A 21,947-nucleotide genomic window follows, 5' to 3' on the forward strand; every position below is an offset into this window, starting at 1 on the left:
TTTTTTACAGACCAATCTGAAACCTAAAGTTCCATCAGCCAAGGTTCTAGCAGGAAATAGACCCCACACTCAAATTAAGGTAATTTGGAGGCGGTTTAATATAGTGACTCTGCAAAAATGTGGCCAGGGTTATTTGGAAACCACAAAGAGGAAAGTTCAGAAGTCCAGGTTAGTAACAGCAGACCTATTACCACCTGCAGGTGGAATGGCTGATGGATGACAAAAGGGCATGAACGTTGTCATGAAAAGGGCAGAACTCTGCAGGAAGGACACAGTCAGCCCAAGTATACTCCACAAAGAGCAAACATCCAACCCCATTCTCCTCCCAACTCTGATCTCCTGCTGGTTCCTCAGTGGCCAAACTGAGGCCAGCCCTTTGCTGCTGAGTCCATACAACTCAGCAGGGGAGGTAGGGATGGCAGAATGCTGAGGGTGGAGGTGAGGATGGGACCTGGCAGAGCAGGTAACAGGTGTTCCTCTCCATGAAGAAACATCAAGTAGGTGACCATCCCGGCCTCAGTGGCAAGCACCTGACCCGAGGCCAGGTAGTCTTCTAGGAAGCAGATGAGGCAAATCCTAGGGGAATCTGGGAACTTCTCTGCTTTGGGCCATATCCCCAGCCTGAGATTTTATTAAGAGACCAAAACAGTATTAGAATAAGTCTGAGTGGATAGGATTAGGCTGTTTCAAGCATCCTGAACCAAAGGTTGGCCTAACCCAAATCCCAAATCCCAGCAAGAATGGATTACTGTTGAGCAAATAGTCACTTCCCACCCCTTTCACTGGGGATGGGGCACACTTCCCCACTCTGTATGTTATGCCCCCTTGCATTGCCAGGGGAATGTAGGCAGACATGAGCGAGCAGGGGTCAGAAGCATGCTCCAGAGATTTGCCTTGAGGAGATAAACCCTAGGTAGCTGTGACCTAGTCTGGCCTCCAAATGAACACAAGGGGGCAGATACAAAGCTCTACCTGATCAGAAGTTGGGAGCCAAGTCCTGCCGTCCACTGCCTACAGAAGAATCTCACATCTGAGCCTGGCCTAGGTGAGCTAAACCACTGTGACCCTGCGGACCCATGAGCATGAGAACAAATGTTTGCTGCCGTTAAGCTACTATATTCTAGGACTGTTTGTTATGCAGCATTACTGTGCCATTCGCTGACTGGTACCAATGGTAACAGATGATCAGAGGTTCTTTTTCTTATTTTTAATTGACACATAATTTTTGTACGTATTTATGGGGTATGGTGTGAACATTTGATATTTATGTACAATATAATAATCAGGATAGTGAGCATTTCTCTATGTAGGGAACCTTCAGGATCTTCTTTTCTAGTTCTTTATAAAATATATAATAAGTTGTTGTACACTATCGTCACCTACTGTGCTGTACAACACAGGGCTTAGGCCTCCTATCTAACTGTAGTTTGGTACCTGCCATCCCATCTCTCTCTACCTCCGTTCTCTCCTATGCTTCCCAGCCTCTGGTGACGTCTACACTACTCTCTATTTCTATCATGTAACTTTTCTAGTTTCCACTTATGAGATATTGCAATATTGTCCTTCCGTGCCTGGCTTATTCCACTTAACATAGCATCCTTCAATTCCATTCATGCTGCTGCAAATGACAAGATTTTATGTTTTTTAATGGCTGAATAGTGTTGCATTGTGTCTTCCAGTGATTTGTTGGTGGACACCTATGTTGACTCCATGTCCTGGCTATACTATCTTGGATTAGTAGTGCTTCAGTGAACATGGGAGTGCAGGTGTCACTTTGGCATACCACGTTCCTTTCCTTTGGATGTCAGTTCTCTCAGCCTAGAAAAGTCTGAAGCCAATCCAGGCATCTCAAGCCTGCCTCGTGCTGCAGTACCCAATACTCTAGTATCTCATTACAGCAGCAGGCTAACAGTACAGAGTGGCAAGCTGACACATACATTACACTCTGTGAGTTGTCATGTGTAGGAACTCATTCAACCTCACTGCTCCTTAGTTCACAGATGAGAAAGATGAAGCCCGAAGGTGCTGAGTGGTTTGTTCCATCACACAGCTAGTACCCTGAAAAGCCAGCCTAACTTGTGCCTAGGAATTCTGGTTCCTTGGCACCATGCAGCATACTTCTAATCCACAACCATTCAGCAGCCTCAGCACCATTGGGATGTGAACCAACTACCCGTTGTTGAGGGAAAGCAGATTAGGGCAGGCCAAGTGGAAAATAAAACAGTTACCAGAGTTAGCTCATAGAAAGACACGGTGTCCAGTTAAAATTTGAATTTAAGATAAACGATTTATTGAGTACATGTCTCATCCAATAACTAGGATATATTTATACTAAACAATTATTCAACGTTTAACATCCAGTGTTCCATGGGTTGGATGTGCCTGTTTGCTTAGCCACTCACCAGTTGTGAGGCATTTTGACTACTTCTAGCTCTTGGTTGCTATAAAGCTGTGATGAACAACAGCATACATAAAGTTTTCTGAAGGACACAGTTTTCCTTAGTGTGACCCAGACATAAGGCTGTTGGGTTCTGAAATAAGCATGTTTAGCTGGTTTTTATTGGTTTGTTTTTAGGAAACCACTAAGGAGTTGGCATTTGGCCTAGCAATCAAGATGATAGCTAGTATGGCCCTATCTCACATCAGAGTACCTGGGTTCAATTCCCACTCTGATGCTGAGTCTAACTCCCTGCTAAAGCAGCAGTACTTAGGTTTCTTTATACTTAATGAGGTTCATTTTATGGCACAAGTGTGGTCTATCTTGGTATATATTCCATGTGCGCTTGAAAAGCATGTGTATTCTGCTGTTTTTGAACAGAGTATTTTATAAATGTTGGTTAGACTCTATTGACTGGTGGTGTTGAGTTCCATATTGTTGATTTTCTTTCTAGTTGTTTTATCTGTTGTTAATAGAGGATGTTGAAGTCTACAACTGTATTACCTTTTGCTCATTTGTTTTTACCCTTGTTTATACCCTTGTTATGTGTTTCATACACATCATGCAGGATTGTTATGTTTTCTTGGTGAACTGGTTGACATTTGTATCATGATCTGTTATCCTTCTCTGCACCAATAGTTTTCTTTGCTCTGAACCCCACTTCATCTGATATTAATTTAATGATTTAATGATTCTTTCTAAAAATCAACATTAGCATGGCATAAACATTCCATCATTTTACTTTTGATCTATTTAAACTGTTATATTTGAAGGTTTTTTTTTTTTTTTTTTGTAGACAGCATATAAGTGAATCGTGCTTTTTAATCAAATGTCTTTTATTTGGTATCTTTAGACCATTTACATTTAATGTAATTGTGGAATGTTAAGACCCAAGTCTGTTGATTTGCTTTCAGTTTTCTGTTTCACTGTTTTCTTTCATGTGAATTGCTTAAACATGTTCAGAATTTCATTTTTATTTATTTACAGTGTTTTACAACGTCTCTCTGTGGATACTTTTTCAGTGGCTGCTGAAGACACAGCTTAACCCAAACTATTGGTGTTGTCATTGTACCAATTTCATTGAAGAATAAAAAAAAAAAAAACCCTCTCTTTATGGCTATTTGCCTTTCCCATTTGTAATATAATTGTTTTAAATATTTCTTTTACATATTTGAGAGCCACATTGGATGTTATCATTTTTGTTTCTACCACCAAACATAATTTTGAATAATGCTTTTAGGATTTATTCCTTTAGGGTAATTCAATTTGTTTCTCTTTTAAGGTATATCTACAAATTGTATGAATTTTCCTTCATCTGAGAATATCTTGTTTCCCCATCATTAATGATGTCTTTTCACTGGATGTAGAATTCTAGGTTGACTTTTTTTTCTGCCAAGACTCCAAAAACTACTGTGCCAATTTCTTCTGGCTCCATGGTTTCTGATGAGAAACCTGCTCTCATTCAGATTGGTCTCCCTTGTTAAGTAAGGCATCATTTTCTCTGGCTAGTTTCAGGATTTTTTTCTTTCCATTCAATTTTTTCAGAAGTTTAATGATGTATCTTGGTACATGTGTCTTTGTGTTTCTCTTGATTGGGATTTTCTCAGCCACTTGACAAAAGGTTTACATCTTTGTAAAATGTGGAAAATATCAGCCATTATTTCTTTTTTAAAAAAGATTTATGTATTTATTTGAGAGGTAGCGTTAGAGAGCAAGGGAGAGACAGAGAGAAAGGTCTTCCATCTGCTTGTTCACTCCCAAATGGCCGCAATGGACAGAGCTGGCCGATCCGAAGCCTGGAGCCTCCCCCAGGTCTCTCATGTGGGTGCAGGGGCCCAAGCACTGGGGTCACCTTCCACTGCTTTCTCAGGCCATAGCAGAGAGCTGGATTGGAAGAGAAGCAACTGGGACTAGAACCGGCACCCATATGGGACACAAGCACTGGAGGTAGAAGCTTAGCCCGCCTATACCACAGCACTGGCCATCTCAGCCATTATTTCTTTCAGTACTTCTCAGCCCTGCCCTTTTAATCCTTTTTTCTGGAGGAATGTTAGATCTTTTGTTGTAACTCCACAGAGCCCAGAGCTTCTAATCTTTTTTTAAAAGAGTTTATTTATTTATTTGAGAGGCAGAGTTACAGACAGTGAGAGGGAGATACAGAGAGAAAGGTCTTCCTTCCGTGGCCGGAGCTACATTGATCTGAAGCCAGGAACCAGGGGCCTCTTCCTCTCCCATGTGGATGTAGGGGCCCAAGCACTTGGGCCATCCTCCACTGCTTTCCCAGGCCACAGCAAGGAGCTGGATGGGAAGAGGAGCAGCTGGGACTAGAATCTGGTGCCCATGTGGGATGCCGGCGCCACAGTCAGAGGATTAACCTACTGTGCCACAGCGGCGCCAGCCCTCTAATCTTCTCTTTATCAGTTCATGTTCTCCCTCTTATTGGATAAATTCTAGTCTTCTCCAAGTTCACTGATTTTTTCCTCTCCCTGTCATTGAGATCTTTTATTTATTGTATTTTACAGCTCTAAAATTTCCACTTAGTTTGTCATTTTATCTGCTATTGTTTGAGATTTTCTATTTTTCATTGGCTTCATGTGTATTCATAATTGCTCAGGGTATTTTTAATAATGGTTGCTGTCAAATTATTAGAGACTCCTAACATCTATCTCATCTTGGTGTTGGCATATATTGTGTAGATGTTTTCATTTAAGTTGACATTTTCCAGAACCTTTGTGTGATGAGTGATTCTGGTGGAAGCCCTGGCATTTGGGGTGTTGGGTTATGTTGGAAAGCATCCATTGTATAACTTTCCATCTCTCTGAGGAGGCACCATCACTGCCCTGGGTCTGGAACATTCCCTTAATAAGAAAGTTGGGTGTGGGGGCTGGCACTGTGGTGTAGCAGGTAAAGCCACCGCCTGCAGTGCCAGCATCCCATATGGGCACTGGTTCGAGACCCAGCTACTCCACTTTTGATCTGGCTCTCTGCTATGGCCTGGGAAAGCAGTAGAAGATGGCCCAAGTCCTTGGAATCCTGCACCTGCGTGGGAGACCCAGAGGAAGCTCCTGGCTCATGGCTTCAGGTTGGCACAGCTCCGTCTGTTGCGGCCAATTGGGGAGTAAACCAATGGATGGAAGACTTCTCTCTCTGCCTCTCCTCTCTCTGGGCAACTCTGACTTTCAGGCAAAATAAATAGATCTTTAAGAAAAAAAAAAAAAAGAAAGGTGGGTGTTGAGCATGGCTGAAAATTATTCTTCTCCATTTGGAGAAAACGTTGCCTTGTTCTGGTTATGCAGTGAGCTTTCTTGTTCTGCTAAGGCATGTACATCATATGGCTCCCATCAGATTGCCCCCCATTGTTGTGCAGTGCCTATCAGGAGGTAGCTGCTGCCATGGGAGATTGGCACTCACTACAGACAATGATCTTGCTGCATCTTTCCCCCTTTCTGTAAGGCATCGTCCTGACCAGCCTTTTGTGTGTTGAGTCCTCCCTGGCAACTCCACATCTGTTGCAGATGCAGTGGGCTGAGGTCTGTGGACTCCAGCTGGTGGGTAGCACTACTAGGCTCTGCTGTCCCCCATGTGAACAGAATCCTCACATGGATTGGTCGTTGGATCTTCCTGGTTAACGTGTTAGTGACTCTGGGATACTAAAGGCCAAAGAAGATGAGGCAGCTCACCACCAAGTCCTTCTTCAGGTCCTGAAAGCCCTGCAGGAACTACTTCATTCTCCCTACTTTTCAGAGTTACCTTGTGTTCATCTTCTACTTAATGGCCAGGGTAGGAACAATTGTTGAAGTTGATTTCTTCTGAGAGGATTCGTTCTGAGAGGAGGAGCATGGTGGGGGCAAGAGGCGCAGAGTCACCACACAGACCCTGGGAGTCCAGTGAAAGCGGGCCAGAGGCGAGCAGCCCACAGACTCGTTTATTTCAGTTGCTATAGCTGCTTATATAGCCAAGGCAGCCAATCCAGTCAAGGGGCGGTCTATGCCCTAACCAATCACAGCCTGTTGCCAGGCAGTTTCCAAAGCTATCCAATCACAGCCTGTTGCCAGTCAGGCTCTGTTACCAGGCAGTTTCTGAAACCATCCAATCACAGCCTGTTGTCAATCAGGCTCTGTTGTCATGTGGTTTCTGAAGCCATCCAATCACAGCCTGTTGCCAGGCAGTTTCTGTTGTCAGCGGCCATCTTGGCATGGCCTTCTCACCTCAGTGGCCATCTTGGCATGACCTTTTCACCTTCTCATTCCACCACAATCACTTCTTCCCCATTTGTTTTCATTGAACCATCTTCCTTCTTGCTTTAAGAGTCACACCTGCCTCCTTTTCCAATATTGGACAACATGTGAAGATTCCACCTCTTCAATACACCCTGAGTTAAACCTGTGCTCCTTTCCCTGCTCCATGACTTTATCCTGTTTAGAAACTCACCATCTCTTGCATGAATGATTTGAATGGCTTAGTAATCAATCTATCCCTTTCTTTCAGTCCCCTCTACTCTATGGCCAGATTATAGCCAGATTTCTTTATTTTTTTAATTACAAAACAGTTTTTATTTATTTATTCATTTTCCCAAAGAAACATTTTATTTAATGAGTACAAATTTCATAAGTACGACTTTAGGAATATAATGATTCTTCCCATCATATCAGCCCTCCCACCCATACTCCCACCCCACCTCCTCCTCCCTCTCCCATTCCCAGTCCCATTCTCCATTGAGATTCATTTTCAATTAAGTTTATACACAGAAGGCCAGCTCTATACTAAGTGAAGATTTCAACAATTTGCATGCACACACACACACACACACACACACACACACAGTTTGAGAACAAGCTTTACCATTAATTCTCATAATACAACTCATTGAGGGCAGAGGTCCTGCGTGGGGAGTTAGTGCACAGTGACTCCTGTTGTTAATTTAACAATTAACACTCTTATGTATGATGTCAGTGATAACCTGAGGCTCTTGACATGAGCTGCCAAGGCTATGGAAGCCTTTTGAATCCACAATCTCCGTTAGTATCTAGACAAGGCCATAAGCAGTGGAAGTTCTCTCCTGCCTCCAGAGAAAAGCACGTTAGCCAGGTATCTTCAAGCATAAATCTTATCCTTTGCTTCCCTTCCTCCATAGTTTTAATAGCTCATCAGTGGCTACTTAATAAAACTCAAATTGCTTAAAGCTATCAATATACAGTCTCAATTTTCCATTTAAAGCCTTATCTTCCCCTGCTTGTACAACACAATCTGATGATGGTGCAGCCAAAATAACCCACTTCCAGATCCCAGCCATACACTGTGCATTCCGATCCCGGCCCTTCCCTCATGCCTTTTTGGGCTCAGAATGTCCATTCTCCCTCATGTGGGTCAAGGTCTACTGTCTCAAGAAACCCTTCCTTGAATGCCCAAGTCAGCTTCCCACGGACAACCCTGGCCTTTTGCTTGTATCTCTCTTTAGGCATATTTTCAATCGATGTGATAGTTACAAGACAGAACATATGTTCCTAGCAGAGAAGGAGGCCTTCTTGACTCAGTGTCAGGCAGACCATCCACCGCTGGCAGGGCTGAGCTGGCTGACTGGGGGCAGGAGGTATTGGGGTGAACAGCCTGCTTGGTTCTAGGTGCATCAGTTCTAGGAGATTCTGTTGTGTCCTGGGCTTCTCTGAAAGTCCAGAGAAGGAAGCTTTGGAGATAAGTCCACCATGTGTCTTGGAAGCAACTTTGGAGAGCCCCTAGTGCGAAGCTCTCTTGTCCTGCTCCAGATCTGCCCACCCTATCTTTAATGTGGACAGGCCACCCCCTATGGCTGTAGATGCTGGGAATGAGGAAAGAAAGGTGCCACATGAGTTTAAGTCTGTTAAGTAAAAGTTATGGGAAGCCATTTTTGGGGAGATTAAGCTCCTGCACTAGGTCCCACAGTCTAAACATCAAGTCACTCATGTTAAATTCCTGAGGTACAAGTCCAGAAATTGTATGTGACCTTCCTAGAAAGCAGGATTACAGAGATAACAGCCAGTTTTCCTACACATGTCAGCATGGTAAGAAAGTTCCTTCCATTTTGATCTTTATATAAAGGATGTCACCTGAAATAGCCTGACATCAACCAGTCCTTTTTCTATTGTTCTGTCTCCAGTCCCCACCTTACAAGGTACATTTGAAATCCTCTTTTTGGTTTTGGTTTTTACTTTCCACAAGCCCATATCTGCCTATGACACTCACCTCTGCTTGGCTCAATGGGAGGCTTACTCTTTGACAGAGTGAAGTGTTGCCAGGTTCTAGAACCCAAAATTCAGAGCCTTGAACTAGACTGTTGGAATCCTCTTTTAACAAGTCTCAGCTCTGCCACTTAGAAACTGTGTAAACTCTGTACAAATAACTGAATTTCTGTGTACCTCAGATTCCTCATCTACACAGAGGTCCATATAAAAATGCTTAGAACAGCTCATAACACCCGATACATGAGAGCAATGACCATCAACAACAAAGTTTTCTTTTTGGACAGGCAGAGTGGACAGTGAGAGAGAGAGACAGACAGAAAGGTCTTCCTTTTCCGTTGGTTCACCCTCCAATGGCCGCCGCGGCCAGCGCACCATGCTGATCCAATGGCAGGAGCCAGGTGCTTCTCCTGGTCTCCCATGGGGTGCAGGGCCCAAGCACTTGGGCCATCCTCCACTGCACTCCCGGGCCACAGCAGAGAGCTGGCCTGGAAGAGGGGCAACCGGGACAGAATCCAGTGCCCTGACCAGGACTAGAACCCGGTGTGCTGGCACCGCAAGGCGGAAGATTATCCTAGTGAGCCACAGCGCCGGCCCCAACAACAATGTTTTCAACCAAAGTGCTCTGAACAGGAGGGGTAGAATAGTAACACCAAAGCAGCCTCTACTTACTTGAAATGTCTCTGAAAACTGCTGTTTCATGCTATACTTTTGTACAAGTTTGCATTCTTACTCCAGGATAAATCTGAGGTTTTTAAGTATCTGGTTAATACTTCTGCAAAAAATATTTAAGAAAGATTTGCACTCTATTAAGATGCTTCTCTGCTCCTCCCTTGGCACAGGATGGAGTATCCTCATGGCACTGGCATAGCGTTTGGGGCACACTGTTCCTTCGGGTCTTCAGCCAAAGATGCACACAACCAGAGCCCAAGCCAGCAACAAAAAGTGTGTTTCTCACTGGTGAGGGCTGTGCAGAGTGCACACGAGGGCTGCCCTCCCAGTGCCGATCCTTTGTAAATGGAAGCTCACAGCCTCAGTCCATTCTCTTCATTCAGGAGCACGTGCCCTTTATTGTATATGTGGAAAATGAGCAATGGAAACCCAAAAAGAGAAATCTTGGCTTGGCTTTCCTAGGCTATGATCATCAATAAAACAGGGCAAAAGAGAGCTATAATCTGCACTGTATTACTGTAATTAGAGCTTCTTGCTTAGAAGTTCTCTCCCGCCCTCCCTCCAAAATAATGAAACAGTTTAGCATAAATAGTAGTGACTTTAGTCTCCATTTTGTGGTGCTCAGTGATTGGGTAATTATGGTAACAACATACAGTTAATGGATGTGGAGTTCAGGACGTTGAGCAGAGACAAGAAAAGGGGCATGAAGAACAGAACCACAGAGCCACACTGGTGCAAGGCGAGGAGTTCCAGCAATCATGTACCCTGCCCTCTCCCTTTTTTCTTAAAGAGGTATTTTTAATGTATTTGAAAGACAGAATTGCAGAGAGACAGAAAGAGAGGTCTTCCATCTGCTGGTTCACTCCCCAAATGGCTGCAATCCAAAGTCAGGAGCCAGGAGCTTCCTCTGGGTTTCCCACGCGGGTGCAGGGACCCAAGGACTTGGCCATCTTCTACTGCTTTCCCAGGCCATAGCAGAGAGCTGGATTGGAAGTGGAGCAGCCAGGACTTGAACCGGTGCCCATATGGGATGCCGGCACTTCAGGTCAGGGCTTTAACCTGCTGTGCCACAGTGCCAGCCCCTGCCTCCTCCCTTTAAAAAAGAGGAAACTGAGGCTCAGAATGCTTGAATGTCCTGCAAGTGTCAGGCGCTTACACAGAAGTGAAGTCAGAACTCCCAAGCCCTTCCCTCCGATCCCTCCATCAGGTTTCTCTGGAATACTGCGTGAGGCAGAATATTCTAGAAAGCAGTCCATGTGGCGAGTAGACTGAGACAAAGCCTGCTAACGTAGAGCCCAGTTTCTGTGAGCTTCAGCTGCTGTCCAGTCTTTCCACTGCTGGTCACGGCCACAGAATGTCAACAGCAATCAGCAGTAAACATTTGAGACATTTTTGGTTTTTGTTATATCTGCTTTGTTTCTTGATGTAGGAGAGAAGAAAACCTAGCAAGTACATACATTAAGGTTTTGTTTAAATATGGATGAGACTCAGTTTATTTGTTTTAGTTAATTTAAAGTGAGCTTTTATTTCTGTTCTCACATTAGAGCATGGGATCACTGATAAATGTTCTCACATCAAGGTTGACATTTGGTCGTCCTGCACAACACGGAACAAACTCAGCCAGAGTCCCAAGAACACATGGGTTTCCCTAAGAGTCCTTGTGGTTCAACTGGGAACCAGATTCAGTCAGGGGACGTGGAAGCCAGGTTCAAATTGACACAAACGTGTGCCCTTGTCCCTCAATGTACTGAACACAGTTACAGCCAAAGTCATCCACATGCCCTCCTCCATCTTTTCTCCTTCCCACAGGAGAGAGTGAGGGCACTGGAGACAGGATGTGAGCACTGACCTCCCCTAATCCCTCCTGATTCTGTCACCTGCTCCTCAACTCCAAAATCCAGTGCTGGGTTGATGTGACCTGGGGTCTGGGCCAGGGTTCCTCTTTATTCCTGCTCTATCCAATCACTGCCCAACAAAACATGCCCCTGCCATTGCTAGAGGCTGCAGCCAACACGAACAAGGGGCCATGGTAAATCCTAGTCCTCCTATGATGAGCATAGGCACCATTCTAGAGAGAACCATGAGGAAGCCCAGAGGCAGTCATCTGACCAGGCAGTCACTTGGCAGGGAGCAGCAAGGACTGGAAACATTCTCTACAGAAGTAAGGTGCATGTCCTTGCAAATCCACAGATACAGACACCCCTCAGGAGCACACTGCTCATCAAACAGAATGTTCTTTCTTGCTCTAATTTCAACCCTCCACCTCCCCTGAAATACAGTCAGGGTTCACCAGCCTTGCTAGCAAAGTCACTCAAGGTCAGATTTCAAGGTGTGATCAGGAGGCTATGGAGACAGTGAGGGATACAGGTTGGGGATGTGGAGCTGAGCTTGGAGAAGACCCTCTTTCACGGACACTGCTGCCTTCTTGTTGGGGCCATCGGTGGAGGGCTCCTGGGCCCCAGCCACTGTGGGAGACAGACACAATCAGCAGCCCCACCAAGCAGACAGTACCACAGCTGGGTGTTTCTGTAGAGCATATCCTCATCTTGTGGTGTTCAGTGATTGGATGAGTATGGTAGCAACAGACAGTTAATAGATATGGAGTTCAAAACATTTTATTTGGAAGTCTCACAAGCCTGCTGCCCAACAGTGGGCAGGGATCACTGTCTTGAGGAACCTGGACACCAGGTAAACCAAGCAGGCAGTCAGCTAATGGAATAGAAGAGACTAGACAAATAGATTCTTCATCTACTATCTGTTGGAGACACTCGATGGTGCTGTTCCTACTTAGTTCGCTCATCCATAAAATGGATGTCTCCCTCATAAGGTGTTGTAAGGATTAGGTGAAAAGAGGCAGGGACATGTTTAGCATGGTGCTTACTGCGTAACAAGTCTTTTCTCTTAGAGGCCAGCTGACCCCTACAATATCCTCCCAAGTATCTATTAGAGTCTCTATCTTAAGGACATACAGGGTACAGATGGGACAATGGCTCACTCCATTAACCAGCAGGCAAAATGGTCTCATCAGGCCTCAAATGCAGATCTGGACTCATGTCACTCTGGAGTTTGACTCTTCTAGAATGCCCATGGCCCATTTCCAACTTCTGTGCACTGCCTTTAGCCCACTCTCCATAGATGGAGACACTCTCCAATCAGAAGTGTTGTGGTGTAGCTTGAAAACCAATCACAAGAGTGTCCTGGGGGTGGTGCTATGGTGTAGCGGGTAAAGCCTCTGCCTGCAGTGCCGGCATCCCATATAGGCTGCTGGTTCGAGTCCCAGATGCTCCACTTCTGATCCAGCTTTCTGCTATGGCCTGGGAAAGCAGTAGAAGATGGCCCAAGTTCTTGGGCCCCTGCACCCATGTGAGAGGCCTAGAAGAAGCTCCTGGCTCCTGGTTTCGGATTGGCACAGCTCCTGCCATTGTGGCCTACTAAAGAGTGAACCAGTGGACGGAAGGCCTCTGTGTGTGTGTGTGTGTGTGTGTGTGTAACTCTGACTTTCATGTAAAATAAATAAATCTTTAAAAAAAAGTTCTGTCTCAAAAAAAAAAATACACAATGATTTGTCACCTTCCAAACAAAATTCCAAGCACCAGGCTTCCTGCAGGCTACTGTGACGTGGACAGAGAAGCTCTTACAAAATTCTCCTAGCTGTGAAGCAAGTTTGAAAGAGTGTTTGAGGCTAATAATTAACATAAAAGTCAAAGTGATGCTTCCATCAATATCCCTACAACTTGAAAACTCCTTTTTCTTCATTACCGAATTTCTACCCCAGTTCCTTTTTTTGTAAAAGTTTAAATGGACACAAAGAAAAAAGATAATTGGAAAACAATTCTGACTCCTTCTTGCGTGTTGTAGGCATTCCACACATGCTAAGAGGTATGAATAAACTGACTATGAACGAATGCATCTGCTTTCTTCTTGTGAATCAGCTCAGAGAGACAGCTTTACGGGATCTGACTGTAAATTGCATCCCTGAGAACACCCACTTTGCTTTGCTAAAAACCCCACTGCCTTTACATTTTTGATGTCCCTGATGCAAAGGTATGCACCGTGAATGTGGCCTGGAGACTCACAGGGCGTGCTAGCTTGGGAAAAGTTCTTAGCCACTTCATAAACAATCAACTTGAGCTTGAAGAGGAGGCTGCCATGCTTATTCCAGGGCTGATGGTACACGCGGGGAGTGCACCTTCCTTGGAGTCTTGTGTGCATGGTGCTGGCCACTTGCAGTCTGATCCCCTTTCCACCATCTGACGATTCTTTAAAGAACTAACACAGAAACAAGACCCACAGGCCAACATCTCTGAGAAATGATACACACATTGCTGGGAGCTTCACTATAGAGAATCCGCAGGTGGAAAGAAAACCGTATTTGTCAGAATGCCCGAGTTGGGATCTTGGCTCTGTGGTTTCAAAAGGGAATGCTCTGCATTCTCTTTCTCCTGTGAAAGCGGCAATGGCAACACCACTGAACAGAATCTGCGTGCGCAGAAACTGTCTGTGAAAGCTCTCCAACAACAAGAAGGAGATAAGCTGGCCCGTTTCACAGGATCGTAAGCACAGGAGAGCGGCAGGAGAGTATCTCACTGTGTGCCACTGGCTTGCCCTTGGCTTGGAAAAGAAAACGCTCATGATATCTGAGGTTCTTTTAAAAGTTAATGGAAAAATGCCTACAAAAAAAAAAAACTATTGCATGGGTTTCTAATCTTTTTGCACCAAAATGAACTTGCCTTTTAATTCCATTTTCTACAAACTCTTTGAAGTAAACTTGTATTCTCTTTTTATAGAAGGCTTTTATTTAATCAATATAAATTTCATAAGTACAACTTTTGGTTGTACTTCCCTCCATACCCACCCTTCCACCCCCAAACCATCACACCTCCTACTCCCTCTCCCATCCCATTCTTCATTAAGATTCATTTTTAATTATCTTTATATACAGAAGATCAACTCTATACTAAGTAAAGATTTCAACAGTTTGCACCCACACAGGCACACAAAGTATAAAGTACTGTTTGAAGATTAGTTTTACTGTTAATTCTCATAGTACAACACATTAAGGACAGAGGTCCTACATGAGGAGTAAGTGCACAGTGACTCCTGTTATTGATTTAACAACTGGCACTCTCATTTATGACATCAGTAATCACCCTAGGCTCTTGTCATGAGCTGCCAAGGCTATGGAAGCCTCTTGAGTTCACAAACTCAGACCTTATTTAGACAAGGCCATCAAAGTGGAAGTTCTCTCCTCCTTCAGAGAAAGGTACCTCCTTCTTTGATGGCCCGTTCTTTCCACCGGGACCTCGCTCACAGAGATCTTTCATGTAGGTCATTTTTTGCGACAGTGTCTTGGCTTTCCATGCCTGAAATGCTCTCATGGGCTTTTTAGCCAGACCCCTTGTATTCTCAATGGTGGATAACTATAGACTGATTTTATGTATCCTACTCTTAGATACTTTCAGCTTGAGTTGTCCAAAAGTTAGTCATTCACATGCCTGTTGTCATGATTTTTCTCCTTTCCTTCCTTCCCTTGCTTGCTTGTTTCTTCATTTGAAGGGTAGAGATACACAGACAGACTGACAGAGAAATCTTTTACCTGTTGGTTCACTCCCCAAATGCCTGCAACAGCCAGGGCTGGGACAGGCTGAAGCCAAGAGTCCAGAACTCAACCCTCGTCTCCCTGGTGGATAGCACAGATCCAAGTACTTGAGACATCACCAGCTGCTTCCCAGGGTGCACATTAGCAGGAAGCTGGAATTAGAAGCAGAGCTGAGACTCAAACCCAGACACTCTGATACAGGGTGTAGGCATTCCAAGTGATGTCTTATCTGCTCTGCCAAAGGCACACCCCTGCCTTTGCAATTTTTGCTACAGACAGCTGAATGTCACCTCTATTATAATGTATCTACCATTTTCTCTACATCAAAGTGATTTTTAAAAAAGTTTTTAAAATTACTATTTGAGAAGGAGGAAGAGAGAGAGGGAGGGAGGGAAGAAAAATGGGAGGGAGGGTAGGAGGAGGGACAGAATTCTGCCATTCATTGGTGCATTCCACAAATACCCTCAACACTCAGGGCTAGACTAGTCCAAAGCCATATTTGTAGAAATGCAGTTCAGATCTCTGATGCAGGTGGCAGAAACCTTACTACTTTAGCCATCATCCACTGCCTCCCAGGGTCTGTGTCAGCAGGAAGAGGGATCAGGACTCAAACCCAGGTACTCCAATATGTATACAGGCATGTTGGCCAGCATCTAAACAGGTAGGCGGAATGCCCAATCCACTTTACATCAGATTTAACTTTGTGTATGCTCTCATCTTGTCACAGCACAGGAATCACCGCTTTGGCATGCTAGTAACACATGCAGACTACATGTCTGGGAACACCACATTAAGCCAAAGATCATTATATTGCTTATTCCAGAGAGGAGTAGACTCTTCTCCCCAAAAAGGGAGACTGCCAATGCCTCGTGCACATGTGGAGTGACTGGGACATCCCAAAAGGAGGGTAAAAGTGAAGTCCTAACATATATCTATATGATCCCAAACTATAATCCATTACCTAACCACACAATGTATCGTAAGATCTATTTGCATTCTCTAAAGGTTACAGTTTTAACACATTTACCATCATTAGACAATTTGAGCAGGACCATCCTGACCAAGATAGGAAGCTCAGAGATGGTGGCAAACTTGTGTAAGACCACCCTAGAAATAAAGGGCAGCATCACTAAAACCTCCAAGTCTTCAACTCAGGGCAGCTTGTTTCATTGTCCTCTCTTCAGGGGAACTTTTTTTTTTTTAAGACTTTTTTTTTTTTTACCCAGCCACTCTTCCATGGATCTATCTATCATCTAAACATCCATCCACCCATCTATCCACTGACTCATCCATATGCTCACTCATTCATCTATGGATTCAACCCATTCACCTACCCATCCCTCTACCTATACAATCTTTTATTTGCCCTTTGATGGATGTATTCACATCTACACATTTATCTACCCACTTCTTTCATCTATCTATCTAGTGATCCATGTCTACTTATCCACTCACCCATCCATGTATCCATCCACCCACCCATCCACCCACCTACCTGTCCATCCATCCACCCAACACTTAAAGACCTTCGTCCTTGTTTCTATACAGAGTACTGGAACCACCTACCAATTTCTGTTATAAACAGCAATGTTTTCATTTTGAGCAGAGAGAGCAATAACAGTTATATCTAGATCCATTTCTCCTCACTGACCATACATTCTCCCTGTTGATAGCTAAGCAATCTATTATGCTGCAATTTTTCCTGTCAAGGGCAATAAAATACTTGGGAAGCTGACAACAAAAGGACCATGGAAAGGCATAGTTAAGAAGAGTTCCTTCCTTCATAAGCACATTAGAAGTACAACAATTACGGTTATGTTGCTGAATCACTTGAGATGAAAAGAACCCACTTCCAATTGTTTCACATGAGTGACAGGTACAGATACTTAGAAACACACCCCTAATAGAGGTCTGCAACTTTTTGGAAGACCTAATTAAACATTTAGGTGTTTTCCCAGGTTGCCATTCAGAGCCGAGATTCCCTGAACTTTGTGATTGTACTTTGGTTGGGTATTTTTTTTTTAAGAATTATTTTATTTAATTGAAAGACAGAGTTACAGAGAGAGGTAGAGACAGAGAGAGAGAGAGGTCTTCCATTCCGTTGGTTCACTCCCTAAATGACCACAATGGCCAGAGCTGAGCTGATCCAAAGCCAGGAGCCAGGAGCTTCTTCCAGGTCTCCCACGTGGGCACAGGGACCCAAGGATTTGGGCCATCTTCTACTGCTTTCCCAGGCCTTAGCAGAGAGCTGGATGGGAAGTAGAGCAGCCTGCACTCAAACCGGTACCCATATGGGATGCTGGCACTGCAGGCTAGGGCTTTAACCCACTGTGCCACAGCACCAGCCCCTGGTTGGATATTTCAATTCCTCACTTTCAGAGTGGAGGGCAGTGTACCAGGATAAATGACGTAGGTGCCCCACTGTACTGAGACCCTGTAAAGTGACTTGTTCCAAAGCAGACAAAAGCACTACCTCAAAACCCAGACAGAACAGGGTAAAACGAGACATAAATCAATGGCCAACACTTTGAGGAGCAATGACTTGAACTGCACATGTCTTGATTGTTGAGGGACAGTTTTGTTTTTTTTTCTTAATGGAGAATGGGACTGGGAATGGAAGAGGGAGGAGGAGGTGGGGTGGGAGTGGGGCAGGTATGGTGGGAAGAATCACTATATTCCTAAAGTTGTACTTAAAAAAATAAAACAAAGCTTTTGACAGTCCTGTTAAGGATGTTAAAAATTTGCCTACACACCTATAATTCTTACAAAATGACTTTCATCAAGTTTTCTAACAAGTGACTTCTTTCTCCACAATAGAGCTATGGTTTCAAACATCAGTGTGCATCAGAACACCTGCTGACGTACAAAACTGCCAGGTTCAACCGTCAAGAGTTTCAGATTCAGTGTATCCAGGGTGCAGCCCGAGAATCTGCATTTCTAACAAGTTCCTGGGAGCTGATGCTGGTCTGGGAACCCCACTAGGAAAAGCACAATAGACCATCTCTTGTCCTCAATTTCTCAGCACTGCATGAACGGAGGACCATTTCCCAAACCTCTAACCCCCAACTTCTGTTACTTTCCCTCCACTTTCCCCAGTGCTCTCTCAGTTGCTTGGGGTCCCTGGGGATCTTATGCCTGGCTGCTGCTCTTCCACTGAGCGCTTACTGAGCCATCTCCTTCACGTCAAAGTCTTCAGTCACCACTTACACCTGGTGGTTTGTCAGGTCGCAGCTCTCCCCTGTGAGCTACACAGGGGCGGGGTCCACTTCCTGTTCGTGACTTTATCCACATAGCATAGCAAGCCTGGTGTACGGAATGCGCTCAAGTTTTACCTGCCAACCGGCAACCCAAACTGAACATATCCAGAAAGAAACACATCAAAGGTGCTACATCTACTCCATTCTTTCCCTGGTTTCCAATGGTGCCGCCATTTTGTAAGATCTAAGAAACCCCAAGCTTCCTTGAATTAACACACTGTGTTAATCTCACCTTCAAAACCCCAAGTCCACTCATTTCTCCCCATTCCCATTGCCACTCCCTCATCTAGGCTACCTCCCCCACTCTCCAACTCTCCCTCCTGTAATCTCCACGCCACAAAACAGTGAGCTGAGTCTTTGGATTTCACTCTGCCATGCTCACCATTAAAGCCTGTCCTTGTCCTTGGAGCCGAGCCCCAGCCCCAGCAAGGCTGGCCAGCTCCTTCCTGCCTCCCCAGCTGTGTTTCAGTCCCTTGCCTCCTTGCTCTACACTCCAGTCATCCCCAGCTTATTTTGGCTCTTGGACCCCTCCTTGTTGTTGTTTGTGACCCACGATTCAAGATGTTCCTTCCACTTGGAATACACTCTTCTTTCCCTCCCACCCCAGCTGTTAGCTGGTGAGGTGCCACTCATTCTGATTCCCAACTGCAAATTCACCTCCTCTAGGAAGCCTTCCGGTTCCCTCTCCGAACAAATAAAACCGGGTTACATGAGGACTCCCTGTAACCTGGGTCTGCACACAGCAAACGGCTCTGCTTGTTTAATTACTTGCTTTATGGGCCTCTCCAGAGACAAGGCTCATGTCCCTATAGAGCGCAGGAAACTAGGGACTCACAGACTCACACTCAGGCATAAATGCCAAAAGAATAGGCCAATGGGTTTCATGGGAGAAAATTTAAAACACATTATTCATTTAATTTAAAATAAAAGTAGAGTAAGTTATTTTTCTATGTCAGTAAAACCAAGCAGCAGTTATACCTGAGAGCACACTAACAGGGCAGGGGCACGAGGGGCAGCTCTGGCACAATGGAAATATTCGTTCCCTCGTGGGTAAATCCATCGAGAATGGTGCGTTTCACGGATGTAAATCACACCTCGGTGGAAGCAAATACATGATTTCTAAATTACAGTAAAATATATCTGGGGACATAAAGCCTGCAAGGGCTAGGAGAATTTATGTGAGCTATCGCAATGGGACTCAGAACAACCTGATATGGTCTGAACACCCTGTTCCTGCAAAACCTCCCAGATCCGTGCTTGTACAGGAGCCTAAGGGAGCATGCTCACCCCTTGTGCCATGCGAGCACACACGCACACACACACACACACACACACACATACACACACAGCACCATCTATGAACCAAACAGTGGGCCCTCACCACACACTCAATCTGCTAGCGCTTGGACCGTGGCGTTCCAGCCTCCCAACTAGAAAAGTCAATTTCTTAAAATCACTTAAAAATCACCCAGCCTAACATATTTGTCATAGCAGCCCCAATAGACTAAGATACAACCAATGGCGTAAAACTTCCTTAAGCAGGCTGGTGGTCCTCTTGCACTCCACAGTTAAAAACAAGAGTGAGGCAATTCAAGTCTTTGTACTGGAAATGCCATTGTGTTAGGTTGAGGATGCCTGCCTTAAATGTGAGGCCTTGGAATATTTTTAGGGCAAGAAATTATTTCTGAGTAATTCTCCACATCCTGTACTAAGACCCCATGTCACCAGGTAGAGAGGTCTCAGTTAACGACAGACGAGGACCCATCAACATGTGAAATATCTTAAACTAAGACAACTGCTGTCTCCAGTCTATATCATTTTTAGTACGATCGCTTTTGCTTCGTGCATTGCATAAGTAGGGAGAGATCCATACCCCGGGCATCTGCACAGCCCCGCCCCAGGGCTTGTGAGGGAGATCCATTAGCAAGCTTGCCAGGAAGCTCAGGATTGCCTAGTTGATCCTAAGACTAGAACACAGATCAAGCAAGCTCAAAATTCACTTTCTAACCAGGACGGGGAAAGACAGAGGGTCTAGGGCCTGGCTTGCTGTTTTATTTCCAAATTAGGAGAAGCTCCGGGTGATCTCTCATGCTCTTGTTCTGATCCAACAGCATCCCCCGCCTCCCCGGGGGCCAGGTAAAAGCCAGCTTTGAAAACACTCAGTGAGGAACACCTAGGGTACCCTGCACGCACCCAAAATAAAGACATCGGCACAGCACGTGGCACTAAACAGCCACTTCCCCCACTTCTGAGGAAGTCACTGCCTCTACTCTGCTGGGTGATGTCCCGACAAAGCTACCTCTCCAGCTTCTACCCTCTACATCACCGTGTGCAAGGTAGATGTATGGACACCTGCTTTTAAAAAGTCCGTGAAAACGGAAACAAAAAGTAAGTTCATTTTGGCGCAAAACAAGTTTGAAGTCCATTCATAGCAGGGGTCTTGGAAAAGTTCTTGAAAAAATGCATATTATGAAAAAACAAGACATGATTTCAAATTTCCTGTACCTACATAAATCTGTCTTGTAACCGCGTTTCCACTTAAAAATATATGCATATACTCCTATCTGTACCATACACATCCTATTTTATATCTCTATACATCAATCATGCTTCCATAACCCTGCCAGCGCCAGGAATAGAAAAAGCCGGACGCGACCCCAGCCATTTCAGGCTGGCGGCGAGGCAGCCCTGTGCCCTTTTTCCTGATGGGAAAACAAGAGGCAGCTACTTGGTAACAAGACAGAAGTCCCCCGGTAAATGCACTTCTTCCTAATCTGGCGCACTCTGCCGCCTTTTCAAAGTATTACCCAACGACACGGAAATCAGCTGATAAAGTTGGGTTGCACAGGGCCATGAGATGGGAGGTGAGGCTGGGAGTGGGATGGGTGACGGCCAGAGATGGAGATGGTGATGGTGGTGGTGGTGGTGACGGTGGTGACGGTGGCGCGCGGCCGGCTCCTCTCCCGTTTCTCCAAGACCATCACTGCCCGTCCTCTCTGCCTCCTCCGTCCCCGCGTGGCCTCTGCCCGAAGAAACAGGATTTGCACCCAAGCCGCACGTCCCCGGGGCGCAAGGCTGCGGCGCCCGGCGGCCCGCGCCCCTGCCCGCGTCGGTCGGTGGCGCGGCGGGCCCACGCGCCCCTCGCTGCGCCCCCGCGCCCCTGCGCCCTTCTCCAACCCCCGCCGCGCCAGCAGCGCCCCAGCAGCCCCGCCGCGCGCGCTGAGGGAGGAGCTGCTCGGCCCATCAGCCCCACAGGGAGCTACCCGCGACCCCCGGCCCACTCCCCGCCGAGTCCCCCGCGGCCCGGCCACCGGTCACTTACGCCTGCGCTGGGCCCCGCGCGCCCGGAGGCCCGACAACAAAGGCTGCGCGGCTACGGCGCCGCCGGCTGCTCCCTGAGCTGCGGCTGCCAGGGACCGGGAGGAGGTGGTGGGGGAGGAGGCGGAGAAGGGGAGGGCGCAGGGGAGGCGGCGGCGAGGGGAGAGCGGGGAGGGGCTGCCGAGGCGCCGGCCCCCGCTGCACCGGCCCCCAGAGCCCCACTTATCCGCCCCCGGGCGCGCTCCTCCCCCGACCTCCGTCCAAAAACCTCCCCGAGGGACCAGGGTCCCGCCCCCCCACAGGGGATAGGGTGATCCTCCTATCCTCCTCCTCCTCCTCCTCCTCCATCATCATGATCCTGTCCGCCCACCCTCGCGGCCACGCGCAGTCAGCAGCCTCACCTGCCCTGCGTGACCATTCCACGGAGGGCAAAACTGAGACCTGAAGCC

At 46.0% G+C, this 21,947-nt stretch overlaps 1 protein-coding gene across 1 annotated transcript in view; it reads right to left on the minus strand.

Annotated features, from left to right (window-relative positions):
* Positions 1-21,690, minus strand: part of GPR45 (G protein-coupled receptor 45) — a 94,347-nt gene extending 72,657 nt beyond the window's left edge. The window contains exon 1 of the mRNA XM_017339358.3: positions 21,503-21,690. The gene's annotated coding sequence lies outside the window, so the exon portion shown is untranslated. The remainder of the gene's footprint in view (positions 1-21,502) is intronic.
* Positions 21,691-21,947: the final 257 nt, after the last annotated feature.

Source organism: Oryctolagus cuniculus, chromosome 2 (assembly GCF_964237555.1).
Source record: "Oryctolagus cuniculus chromosome 2, mOryCun1.1, whole genome shotgun sequence".
Lineage (NCBI taxonomy): Eukaryota > Metazoa > Chordata > Mammalia > Lagomorpha > Leporidae > Oryctolagus > Oryctolagus cuniculus.